We start from the raw sequence: 12,270 nt of genomic DNA on the forward strand, positions 1-12,270 counted from the left end.
GAAATACAGCATTAAATCTCCCTGTTGCTGTAGCTAGGAAAGAAAAATGTGGTCAAAGCTTTCTTTTTTTTTTTTTTTTTTGAAAGAGTAACACACTTCAACAATCAAAGGGTGAAACCACCTAAAAAGTCACATAAAACTGTATTTAAAATCATTGGTTTGGGAATATGGGGAGTGTGTGAGCGGGTTAGGTATGGGAGAAATCCCCTTAACTAAAAGCATTAGAAAAATGGAATGAATGTAAAATTCAACAGTTTAATTGGATCCCGAGGAATTATCTTGGAACCTGCAAACTGGCTTCCAAGCCCTGCTAACTAACTTACCTTCATCAAATGCTTAAAGGCTTTCCTCACATTGTCAAAAGCATTTTAAGCAAGCACAGCACTCAGCTACATACCATGACAAATTTTGCCTGTAGGCTATTAAAATGGCTTTAAACTAGTGAGGCGTGCTCTTAAAAATATATATGTATACTTTGTACATATTTCATCCTGTGCTGGCTGCCTCCTACCAAGCTGCTTTCTTTTGGGTTTGGAGTTTTTGTTATTTTGTTTTGTTTTGTTTTGTTTTGTTAGGGTTTGTGGTTTTTTGTTTTTTGGATTTTTATTTTTCTTTTAGCCTTTATATCTTTGGAGTCTAGCAGGGTTATTAATTAATGAACTTGTGTATTTTCTGTCTTTAGCTGCTGAAGAGTGAGGAACTGTCAATCAGCAGGGACCCTCCTGAATTAGGTGAATGCTAACATTTGGCAAGTGTCATCACAGTTGCTTGCCCATGCCCTTGTAATGCTCTAAGCCAGTGACCCTTCCCTCTTTGTCACACATTTCAGGTAGCACTCAGAGCTCATTGTGTGCAACTGAGGTCAACTGCCAACCAACCAAGTGCTCTGTCCTGCTCACACAAAGCTTTCCCTGAAGGCAAGAGAAAAGAATAATAAAAGGGGGAAATGGCCTGCTGAGCAAAGACTCTGAGTCTTTTATAACAGGAGGTCGTTTTTGATTATAGGAAGGAACCTTCAGTGGCCATGGAAACCAAAATGCCACACAAAAGCCAGAGGGTGCTTGGGAGGTAAACAAGATAGATGAAAGGTGATGGTGCTTTTAATCTCCACAATCAATGTGTTTAGGTGGGTGACTTTAATTTAATCCATGTCTGATTAACCCACTCCCTTTGTTTACACCATTATAGAAGTTTTTCTCCTATAAAATTTTTAAACAAATGTTAAAAGATTCCAGGAGAGGGCTGGTCGCCACAGTGTTTTCATCCTATTCACCCCACTGATGTAATCATGGATGTTCTCATTATCCACATAAATGCCTAATCCTTCTTATTCCTGCTAAGCTTATCCTCAGTGCTATATTTTTGAAAGAGAGAGTGAAAGTTCTTATACAAATACAAATTCTTGTGACTTTCTCTTTTAGACACCTAGCAGGATGAAACAACTGGAAACAATGGCACTCAGTAAGGAAACCTTTTCCATCAAGAAGCCTTGGAGCAGTTTTGTGAAAACTGGTTTTGATTTGGGTGAGTTATGAGTCCTTGAAAGCTGCCCATCGCAGGAGCTTAGACGTTTTTAAATAGCAGCAGAGGTTTTAATGACAGCTGAATGTTCGGAAGGAAGTTGTGCCGTGCATGCGTGCGCGGCTAATTTACCTACTTACTGAAAAATATACTCAGGGGTGGTGCTCCCAATGAACTCTGCCACAGTCAGTTTGGCTTGGCTTACACGACTGAAAACTCTCTCCGACGGCTGTGCAAAGTTTTCCACAATAATGACCATTTTATGGATGAGATTTTCAAAAAGCCGGTCCCCCTTTAGGAGAATGGATCTCATTCAGACAGGAAAGGGAATTTTAAAAAAAAGGCCCAGAGGAATTTTTGTTCCTACATCCCTTGGGGTTAAGGGATACATTCAATAAAGACAAGTATTTAAGGAATTATCTGAGTCTCAGTGTCATTAGAGAAAGAGCTTTAAAACCTCTCTGAATCTTGTTCTGGTTTCTGAATGAAAATAAAATGTTCACTCATTGAATTAGGCTTCCTAAACAATCTGGAGTAAGGGATAGATGCTTCAAAATAGCACTTGCAGCGGGAAATGTCTAAGCTCATTGACTTCAAGTTATCATAGCCCTTTCTATAACTAAGATGTCTTTGCCACGGTACTCAACATGTATCCAGCCAAACACTAGGTCCTTTCTTGAGGGCAGCTGTCTAAGTCAAGTCTTTAAAAAAGGAAAGCAGGGCTTAGTGTGTCCTTCTACACCACAGGTGGAGGAGGCACTGCAAATGGTGCTGCCCACTCTCTGTGTAATAACCTAGCAGTAGGAGTGCTTGGGCGTGAGAGACCTGGGCACCATGCCTTCCTCAATGCTGGGCCGATTGAACCTGGTCTTCTTCTGCCCACGCAAGCAGGTCAAGCCTGGGGAGAGGACATTTCTGGAGCTGGGATGTTCCTGAAAAACAAACAGGATGATTGAGGCCCAGAAAGAAAAAAAAAATGCCTCTGAGCTCCTAACTCTGTAATCCTGTCAAAAAGAAGTGGTCTGTCTGAGGAAATGCTGCTTAGGTGAAACAGGGAACAATGTGTCTGGATGTCATAGCTGTACAGTTTGACACTGAGGAAAAACACTGATGTTGTTAGTTGCCTTCTGCTAACAGTGAGCACTCACACCCATTGAAGTATTTAAATTCTGATCTTCAGTCTGGAGCTTGCTTCTTCCTCCACAACTCCCTGGTGGGGTCTCTATCCACTAAACCATGAGATATTATGAGACAGCCATCAGAGATAGCTGAAGACAAAGTCTTCTAAGCAAAGTGAGAAACATTTTGCTTTTCATTGAATCCATGGCTATTTCTTAATGAAAAGACTCCAAGAATCTTACACATGCTAAATTAATGTCATTATCTCTCTCACTCAACTGACATTTAAATCCTTTCTATAGAATGAAGCAGCATAGAGAAGCATGAAGTTGAAAGTTGCCCACACAAGCATCTTTCAGTAACTTTCACCCTGATAATAGAAATTGTGGTTTCCTGTATCTGTATGATATGAACTTGATACAGGGGATACAACCAATTCCTCTTTATTCTCTTCTACTTTGATTAACCACACTGAGAGATTACATTCTGGACCTTCTTGTTAGCAAATCTCCACCATACAGGTGTGTGGTGCCCAGAGTTTGAATACTATGTATAAAATCAACATTATAAATGACAGTAAATGGGGTCTTCAAGGTGACAAATCAGCAATTATGCACTGGAGGTGCTTTGAGGGTTAGCTATCAAATGATCAATTGTTTTTCAGGGCCTTTGTTAAGAATTAGTTTTACAACTCATGTTCATGAATCTTTCCATGACTGAAGATTTTCAGCACTTTTAAAATGCCCAATAATAAATTGTTCTGGATCTAATATTTTGAAATGCTCAAGGCCTATGTGCTGGCACAAGAATTGGTCTTGTGCATGTAAAACATATATAAATGCAGTGGGAAGTAAAGAACTTTCCTTCCTTTCCTCCTTTTATCAGCATAAAAGTTGCCTAAAGCTGCAAAAATCCATGCAATGAGGATTCAAATTTGAATCAAACTTGCTTTGACTTCACACAAGTTAGTAGGCAACTTTCAAGGAATAACAACCTCTGGTAAATATATTTTTTGGCTTAACTATACTCAGGAAAAGAGCATAGATTTTTGAGTAAATGACAGTATAATTTTTTGAGATTCTCTTCGGTGAGCACAATTTGAGTTGGTCACCTAACTAATCAAGGATTATTGTCAACCATGTATCGTGTCACACTGAAGCCCTCACAGCACCATTCTCACAAAGGAGCACAGGAAAACTTGATAATGTGCAATCCTTCTCTAATTTTGCTCAAGCAAAACTCAGTTTAGTATGACAGTCTATTTAATGAAGACCTAGTGATCACTAATACCAGTTAGTATTGTAGAATTCAGGCTTTTGACAAAGTACACTGAATCCAAGGGCCTGTGAAACATTTCTCAGATATTCCTACATGGCAGTAGAATAGGAAAGGAAAGAAAGTTTTTTTCAGGATTTTGGTGGGTTTTAAAGGGTCTTCCACTTATCAGTCAGATTATTACATTCTCATTTTCACTCTTAAATTTTGGTCTCTTTAAGAAGGTAAAGAATGAACAGAAAATCAAAGAAAGTAAGGGATGGAGATACACCATATAATGAGAGGTGCATCTCACTCTGTAAAGATAAAGTAATGCATCATTTAGACATTAGCAGGTCATAGCACTACTCAAGAAATAGAAGATGACTGAATGGAAGGGAAAAGACTTTACTGACTTGAAGGGAGTGTCAACAATACCAAATCTGAAGACTGAGAGCATTGCTATGAAGACAAGGAACTGAAGAGAAAGGTGATTAGGTGATATTGAAAATTTTGCTGGAAGACCAGGACTTTTGGGCTATTCGTGGCTGTTTGCAGCTGTTTCCACTTGTCTCCCTTGGCTGCTTTAGCAACAACATTCCACCTCTCCACATTCGATAATTTGAACACCTTAGAATGAATTCATTATTTATTACACGCTCCACTTTGTTGAATGAGTCCCTAAGTTGCAGTGGGATAAACCTAGAATTCTGAAAAAGACCATTTCTCTCTTCACTGTTTGATTGGGTTGTGGCAGGCACAGCATCTGAGTCCAGACAAATTGCTAGGGTCCTAGAAATAACAATCATACTGCTTTCTGCCCAATAAAAGAAACATTATATGTCCAAATTAGGCAACCCAGTGACCACCTTGAAATCTGTCGAAGCTTTTCCATAGAGTTGATGTGGATACTTAGCCAAACCTCTTTGGCTGTGCAATTGAGCTTTATCGTACTCTTCTTCCAGCTAAAATTATAAATACCCTTATATTTATGGTAGTGCAACACCACCTACTAGGAGGCAAAGGTAAGAAAGCTGGCTCTTTTAAAAATTAATGAGCCTTGGAAGGAAATGAAGCTGAGAGAGTATGAAAGCATATGAATTTCTCCTATACAGAAGAACTAACATTCATTAAGCTGTAACTCTACACTGTTCAAAGCTCCAGTCCACTTCAGCAGTAGACTGGTATGAGTAAGGACTGTAGAGCTCAGAGTACGTATTTTTCTGTTGCCTGGAAAAATATATTACTGCATCTGTGGATAACAAGATTAGCAGAGACATTTGCTTGGTCACAGAGACATGTGCCTATCTGTACATTATATGCAATAAAATTGATTTTGCAATAGTCTGAGAAAATAAGAAGACTATATCCAATGTTAAATTTGGGGCCCTTTGCAATGGTAGTAACTGTAAACCTAATCCTATTTTTACTCTGTCAGATGATGGGAGTTGCATAACTGAGTATGTTAAAAATGGCAGTCTGAAAATTTGGTACTAGTTAATATTAGAACTTAGAAGAGGTGAAGAATGTTCTTACAAATAAGTCTATTAAGCAAGATATCTTTTAATTGTTCTTTTGTTTCTGTTTTTACCTAAAAGTATTAAAAAGGTAATCCTTTAAATATCTCTTTTATGTTCAGGGATGTGGAAATTATTGGAAACATATAGATTGGATTATTCACAGGTTTTTTCCCAGCTATGACCATATAATTTTGAATTTATATATCAAGGGGGTGTGTTACTTATTCTTTCTCATCTACCAAGAAATAGTCTCAAAGAGATCATGTTCCGGGTCAGAAAGCTAAAGAAGGGCATATTGACCTGGATTCCTCTTGTTCTCTACATTTCAGACTTTTTCTCAAATTCAGTCTTCTACTGAGAGTCATTTCTATACAAGACATTTCTACCAATATGCCTCTATCAAACAAAGGTTCACAGTTATTGAACATACTGTATTCATAGTTACACAGCTGTGAATGTCATCCCTTAATACCATCTTGGAATAAGCTGTACAAAGGCAACACATATCATACAGAAATGGCTGTGCCTATGCTAATGAACCATTATACCTTCATCACCGAGTGTAAATAAAGAAATACAACCTTACAACTCTGAAAGGAAATTGCTGTCAGATATGATGGATTGTATTTCCTGGCTCTATGGTTGGTGAATTTATATTTAGTCTTCATTTGATTACTGGTCACTATATTGTGTTTATTGCGTAATAAGTCACTGAGGAGTGATCAAATAATTTTTATGAAGACACAGATTCAGCATTAGCAATGAAGACTTTTGAGGAGACACATTTTCTTTGACTTTGAAAAAGTACCTATGCAAAGGGTGAGCTACCAAAAATGGGGAAGATTAAGTCTGTATTCTTTCCACATAGCCACTGTTGCCATTTTAAAAGAACATTATAAGATGCAAGAAGGGCTGATCAGATGGAATCCAGTGTCTGAACAGTTCTGCTTCTCTCAAGAGTATGTGCAGGATGTGTAGCCTCAAAATCAGAATAATGTTCAGGTGCTAGTCACAAGAGGGAGCTCAGTGCTTCAGAGCTATAATAGAAATAGATACAAACTGAGAAGCAAAATTTGAATTGCTTGTAAAAGGATATAGGGTTGGTAAATTAATAGCAGTTGTCACTGCTTGGACTATGTTACTTCAATTTAGATTTATTCTAAAACATCAGTCTTTGGCATTGATAAAGAAGAATATTTCTCACTCAGTTAATATATAGCTCACTTTCTTTGGTTCTCATCTCTCTAGTTTCTCATATTTCTACTTCTTTATCAAAAGTAAGGTTAAAATGGAATGGAACCTGACAGTTTAGAACAACATATTGGGGCCAAAAAAACCCTCCCAAACTAGTAATATTTTATTTACTCTATTAGTCTTAGAAATGGACTGGACACAAACTTATTATCATGGTTAAAAACATTCAGAACTATAAGTTCAAAATATAATGTTTGAAATTATATGATAAATAAAATGTAAACAAATCTAAATGGCATGTTTCAAAAAAATTCCATTTGCACACCTAAGATTTGCTGGTTTGATAATCACACATTGTAGAAGAACTACAGAACACCATGGGGGAGCACGGCGTTGATCTGCACCCACATGGGCACTTACAGCAGCAGCTCAGGAAACAGAGAGTAAGTAGATGAGCTGTCACAGAGCCAACCTGGTTATTTAGGCAATTAACATACTTGCCTGGAATATTTTTGTTTTTAAAAGATGCCATTTTTGACATGAGGAACCATCAATTGTTAAAATTGTGGCCAGGTGATCCCGAAAGTAAGGGTATTAAATATAGAAATCATGACAACATGAAATTTTCAAGAAATCCAAACTTACTTTAATCTTTAGATCTGAATAATTTTTAAATATTGTTAATTCCCCCTCACAAGTGATATAATGGAAAAAAGTATGATCTGTGCATTCCAGAGTTTGTTGTTCCAGATAAACTAGGCCGATTCTTTAATAATGGCTCTTCTTATTTGCCTCACCCACTCCTGGTGTTGCCTGGGTGATGTAGTTGTTCAGATCTTGTGGGCTTCTTCAAGTAGTTACTTATCAGCAGTGCAAAGCTTGTGGAAAAGACTGGATTGCTGAATTGGATTTACAAAAGTTGCTCTTCCCCAGAACAGTGGGAAGTGACTGAAGTGGTCCTATTCCTCCTTCTTGCTGTAGATTCCCTTATCTTCACATGTCTTAACCTACACTATCTTTGACAGTCTCTCCCCTTCTCATGCTCTACATTTTCTGGCTTGTTTCCCACTCCTTCTTGCAAAACCTCATCTTTTCTTGGCCGTCTGCTTTGAAAATGTCTGGTCAAGTGGGTAATTTAAAAAGTAGATTCTGCACATATCTCTCCAGAAAAACATTTGTCATGGTCACAAAATAGGCGCAGAAGAAAATAGCCTGTGTCACACCCTTTCTAGGAAGTTCTGGATCCTGTGGCAATTGTAGAGCTTAAATCGCGTTTCGGTCTAAAAGGTACACTTTCAGACTATAGTCATGGACATCATGACAAAAGTACTTGTTAAAATTCCATACTCTGTCTTATGCAGTTGTGCAACGTAAATCAGCTTAATAATCCCTTCTGGACTTACAAAGTTTTGCTCTTTTAATTTAAAAGGGCCACTGTGTCCCTTTGGTGAGCACCAAATCAAGTACTAGGGTGTTCCTAAGGTAATTTATTAGGAAAAACCCTAAAACTTAAATACGATAGCAAATTTCTTAAAATGTATATTTTAAATCAATCACTTTGTGAATTAAGTTTGTTTTTCAGTTTTAAAAAGTAGTTTTCTAAAGAGAAAGATCTATAATTTTGTATAGCATAAGATTGTGCTTGCAGATAGTTGAACCCTTCAATTAAAAAACCCTAACCTCAGTTTTGAATGCTATCAATGATTCTGTGATAGACTTGCACAAAGTGCAATTCAGAATTTATATATGCATGTATAAATAATGGATATATTCTGTATAAAGAAAAAAATACTTGATTAAAATTTTCCACTTTTTTATCCATTAAAAGTTTTCTTCAAAAGTTTTTGGCCAGACTATGTGAATGTCTGGCTTTAGAGCTATTTTCCCCCTTGTTTCCCAAAAAAGCAAGGTGTGAATTATTATATTGCCTGAATAGCCTTCCATTTCTTTTTATTATCAGCCCCCGCTAAAACTGTAAAATCTTGTTGGCCACTTTTTATTATGATTCCTATGAGTTTAATCAGCAGTAACTAACTGTTTGGGAAGGAGAGCCTTTTAGGGTCCCATTTATGGCCAATGTACAGACAGATCTCTTTTCTTTCCCATATGGATGTGTAAAAGTCAAGATACCACTACTATCTGACTGAGAAGCACTTGCTTCAATAACCCACAACCAACAGAGATGTGGTTCAGCCATAATCAATGATGGCCCTTCCTTTCCAGCAGGTCTGAAAGTCAAGGATTTGCGAAGTAAATAAGGATATTCCAGTGAATGGAGCACAAGACACAAAAATGTAGGAAACCAGGCTTCACTAGTCCCTTTTTGGTAGCAAAGACAATTCACAAAACAGAGGAGACACCTTCTCATATGGCTATTAATTAAGTTCAAAAGAGGCTGAGTATCTTACCCTGAGAACAAAATTGGGGAAATCCTGCAATTAACCATGTAGTTGCTCTTGCAATCAAGGCAACAAAGCGAGCTATAAATTAGCCCAGGACAATTTGAGATAATTCCAATACCCCTTACAGGCAATGTCTTGGCAGCCAGGATCTGATAGCTATGAGACTCCTCAGCCACACTTTTCACCCAGAGACATCTCATCCCTGGAGGCTTTTAGCTGTATCCCACTGCTCTTCCCTGAGGAAACCTGAGGAGGCACAGATGGTCCAACTCTACAGCTGTAAAGGCACTAAGAACATCAAAGTCAAGACTTCATTTCCCTCTAGCACAGCAGGTTTTAAAACAACAACAACAAAAACCTCCTAAACTGTCTATAGCTCAGGAAGTAATCCCAGCACAAATTGGCAAGAAGTCAGATAACTTCAAATTGGAAAATGTGCAATTAATTTGCTAAATGCAAGGTGACTTGTCTGAGAGGATGGCTTGTATTTGAAATCAAGGACAGTTGATTGAAAATTGTGCTTTCTACTAAGAAGGAAATAGTCATCCTTAATCTATGATAGAGCATGATTTTATTGTACTCTCATTCAAGTATGCAGTGCTTGATTGAAAAGGAAGCAAATCTAATTAATTAATATTGGCCTCTCATTATCGTGCATCTGCCCTGCACTTCCTGAATGACAATCCTAAACATCAGAAAAAGACAGATCTCTTTGTAATCCAGGATCTTATAGACAACAAAATAAAAAGAAAAAAACAAAATCCACAACTGCCTGACCTGTATCCTATTACTAGGGATAATCCAAGGGCGTTTCAGCCGCCCCTCGGAAGACAGGCCTTACATCGCGCTCCGCGTTGCGCCAGGCCGGGCCCTGGCCGAGGGCCAAGGGAAGCAGATCCCAGCGGCCTGAGCCCTCCGCAGAGATCGCCCCGGGCCGCTCCCCCTCCGGGGCGCCGCGCACTCGCCTCCTGCGCAGCGCTCCTGCGCCTCACCGCTGCTGCGCCTGATATTTTCTTTATGACTTCAGCTTATTTGAAGATTTGGCTGCAGGGTGTATTTTCACACAGTGCTCGATACAAAGTCTAAAACCTGAGCTCAGAAATTAAGTCTACAAAATTGAAGGGGCTGACTTGATCTCTAGATATAAATAACTGTGGAAAGACAAAGGGATCTACTCCTATGCAGTTTCCATAACTTCTGGTATGTGTGATGACACCAAAAAATGTTATACCAAAAGGGCATGTAACTTTAGCTGTCAGTTGGGTGAAATTTCTTCACAGATACCTGACAGAAGCATGGAGAAGTCAGAAAAATAACATTAGGTCACTCGTAGAAGACAACAAACACAAATAATTACCACCACCTTTATACTCGATACCATAGAATAGCATTCCAACCTTTCTAATTCTTCGAACTGCGATTTTCCTCTAGGAAGCTACCAATGGTCAGTATATGGATTTTTATGCATTTTTGTGGCTGAAGTACTAAGTTGGAGTTGGGGAGGGGAGGAGAGTGGTAGAGAGGGGAGATAAGAGAAGGAGAGGAAAATAAAAAAAATTTGGATGTGTAAGCAGAGTCACAAGTGCCTGAACTGCAGGTACAGTGTCACAGAGTCACACAAGTACAGAAGTTTCTGCATTGTGAGGGACCCAAAAGAATCTTCGGGTCCAACTCCTATCCCTGCACAGGATGATCCCCATTTGGATTTATTGTCCAAAAACTTTAACTCAGACAGGCCTTCATGCTGTGGCCACTTCCTTGTGGAGCTCATCCCAGTGCTCAACAACCCTCTTGGTAAAGAACCGTGTTTCTAATACCCAGTCTAAACCCCTAAACCTTCCGTGACACAAGTTCAGGCCATTCCCTCTGGCCCTGTCACTGGTAACAAGAGAGAAGAGATTAGTTTCTGTCCCTCCTCTTCCCTTCACAAGGAAGTTTTCTGTGGTCTTTTTAAAGTTAAAGATTGGTGAATGGAAGAAGGGATATCTGCTAGCCAGACATGGTTTTCCTTTTCCTCTCTCTTTGGGTTTCCAGACTGTGTTTTGTATTGATTCCCATCTTTGCAAAGATAAAATAAAAGTCAGCCTGCTGACAAATATGTTGTTTCAGATGTTTAGCTTCCCAATTGTTGATGAAAACCCTTTCCAATTTGTTCATAGAATTCCATTAGAATTTTTTTTCATAAATACAAAACACTTGTTTCAACAGATTTTCTCTCAGTGTTTCAAAAGGCTGAATAACATTGAATGAACAAAAATAGAGATGTTGTCTGTAGCAAAAAAAAATCTCGAGGCCATTAGGAGACTGCTGTAGCTGGATTCTTCTCTATCCATGCTATTAGCATTTAAGGGTTAAAAATAAAAAGTATATTTGTATTTCTTCACAGAAAAATATGCCAGTGATCTGACCTCAATGAACTCCTAATGTGCAGCACAGGTGCTAGAGATGGCTAAGAAGAGACAGTTGGAGAAACATTTTGATAATTTTACTGTACACTTCACACTGTCGCTTGACTGATTAATCCAAAACATCTAACTCTTTCCAGCAGCTGGAAAAGAGGTTGATTTTTATCTCATCCTTAGCATTCCCATCAAGTGACAAACTATAAAATTTTTGCCTGCATACTCAAATTAAAAAAAGGTCAGACAGAATCAATATTTTTTCACACACTAAAACTTTAAGAAACTGTCCAAGTGGATATTTTAAGGTCTGCTGTTAATATATGGAGTGAGTTCCATGGATGATACTATGATTTGCCAAAATACTTAAGCACGTGTTTGATTTTAAACTCTGAATAATACCATTTGCAACAGAATTTAAGCAGGCACGCCAAAGTAGGGATAGAGTTGGAGATAGATAGCAGTACTCCCATACCCCTCAATCATCACCTCCAGGAGTTTTGCTTTTTGGGTGCAGGTGGCCCAGCTATTTTGCAGGAATTTAGGTTTCGCAAGCATTTACCTGTAAGCCAGGATAAAAATGCGCGAAAAAAATTAACCAAATCTTATGATTAAGAAGCAGCAAAAATCTGTTATTATGGAAAATAGGCAGGAAATAAATATGGCATTTGTGAGCCTTAGGATTTACTTATGCCTTCAGTCGCTTCAAGACCTTCATGATTACAAAGAAGTCAGCAATTAATATTTCCTGTGATATTTCACAACCAAGTTATGGTGTTAATTTTATATTTGACCAAGTGTGTAGGAACTTCTAACTGCATTCAAAAGGAGAAGTCTGGACACAAAATAGTTACCTGAACA

The 12,270-nt window shown here is 38.3% G+C and overlaps 1 long non-coding RNA gene across 1 annotated transcript in view; it reads left to right on the forward strand.

The window, feature by feature from the left end:
* Positions 1-1,312: 1,312 nt before the first annotated feature.
* LOC141728346 (uncharacterized) overlaps positions 1,313-12,270 on the forward strand; it is a 39,706-nt gene continuing 28,748 nt past the window's right edge. Inside the window, exon 1 of the long non-coding RNA XR_012579267.1 lies at positions 1,313-1,524. This is a non-coding gene — a long non-coding RNA (uncharacterized LOC141728346). The remainder of the gene's footprint in view (positions 1,525-12,270) is intronic.

This window comes from Zonotrichia albicollis, chromosome 2 (genome assembly GCF_047830755.1).
Source record: "Zonotrichia albicollis isolate bZonAlb1 chromosome 2, bZonAlb1.hap1, whole genome shotgun sequence".
NCBI lineage: Eukaryota > Metazoa > Chordata > Aves > Passeriformes > Passerellidae > Zonotrichia > Zonotrichia albicollis.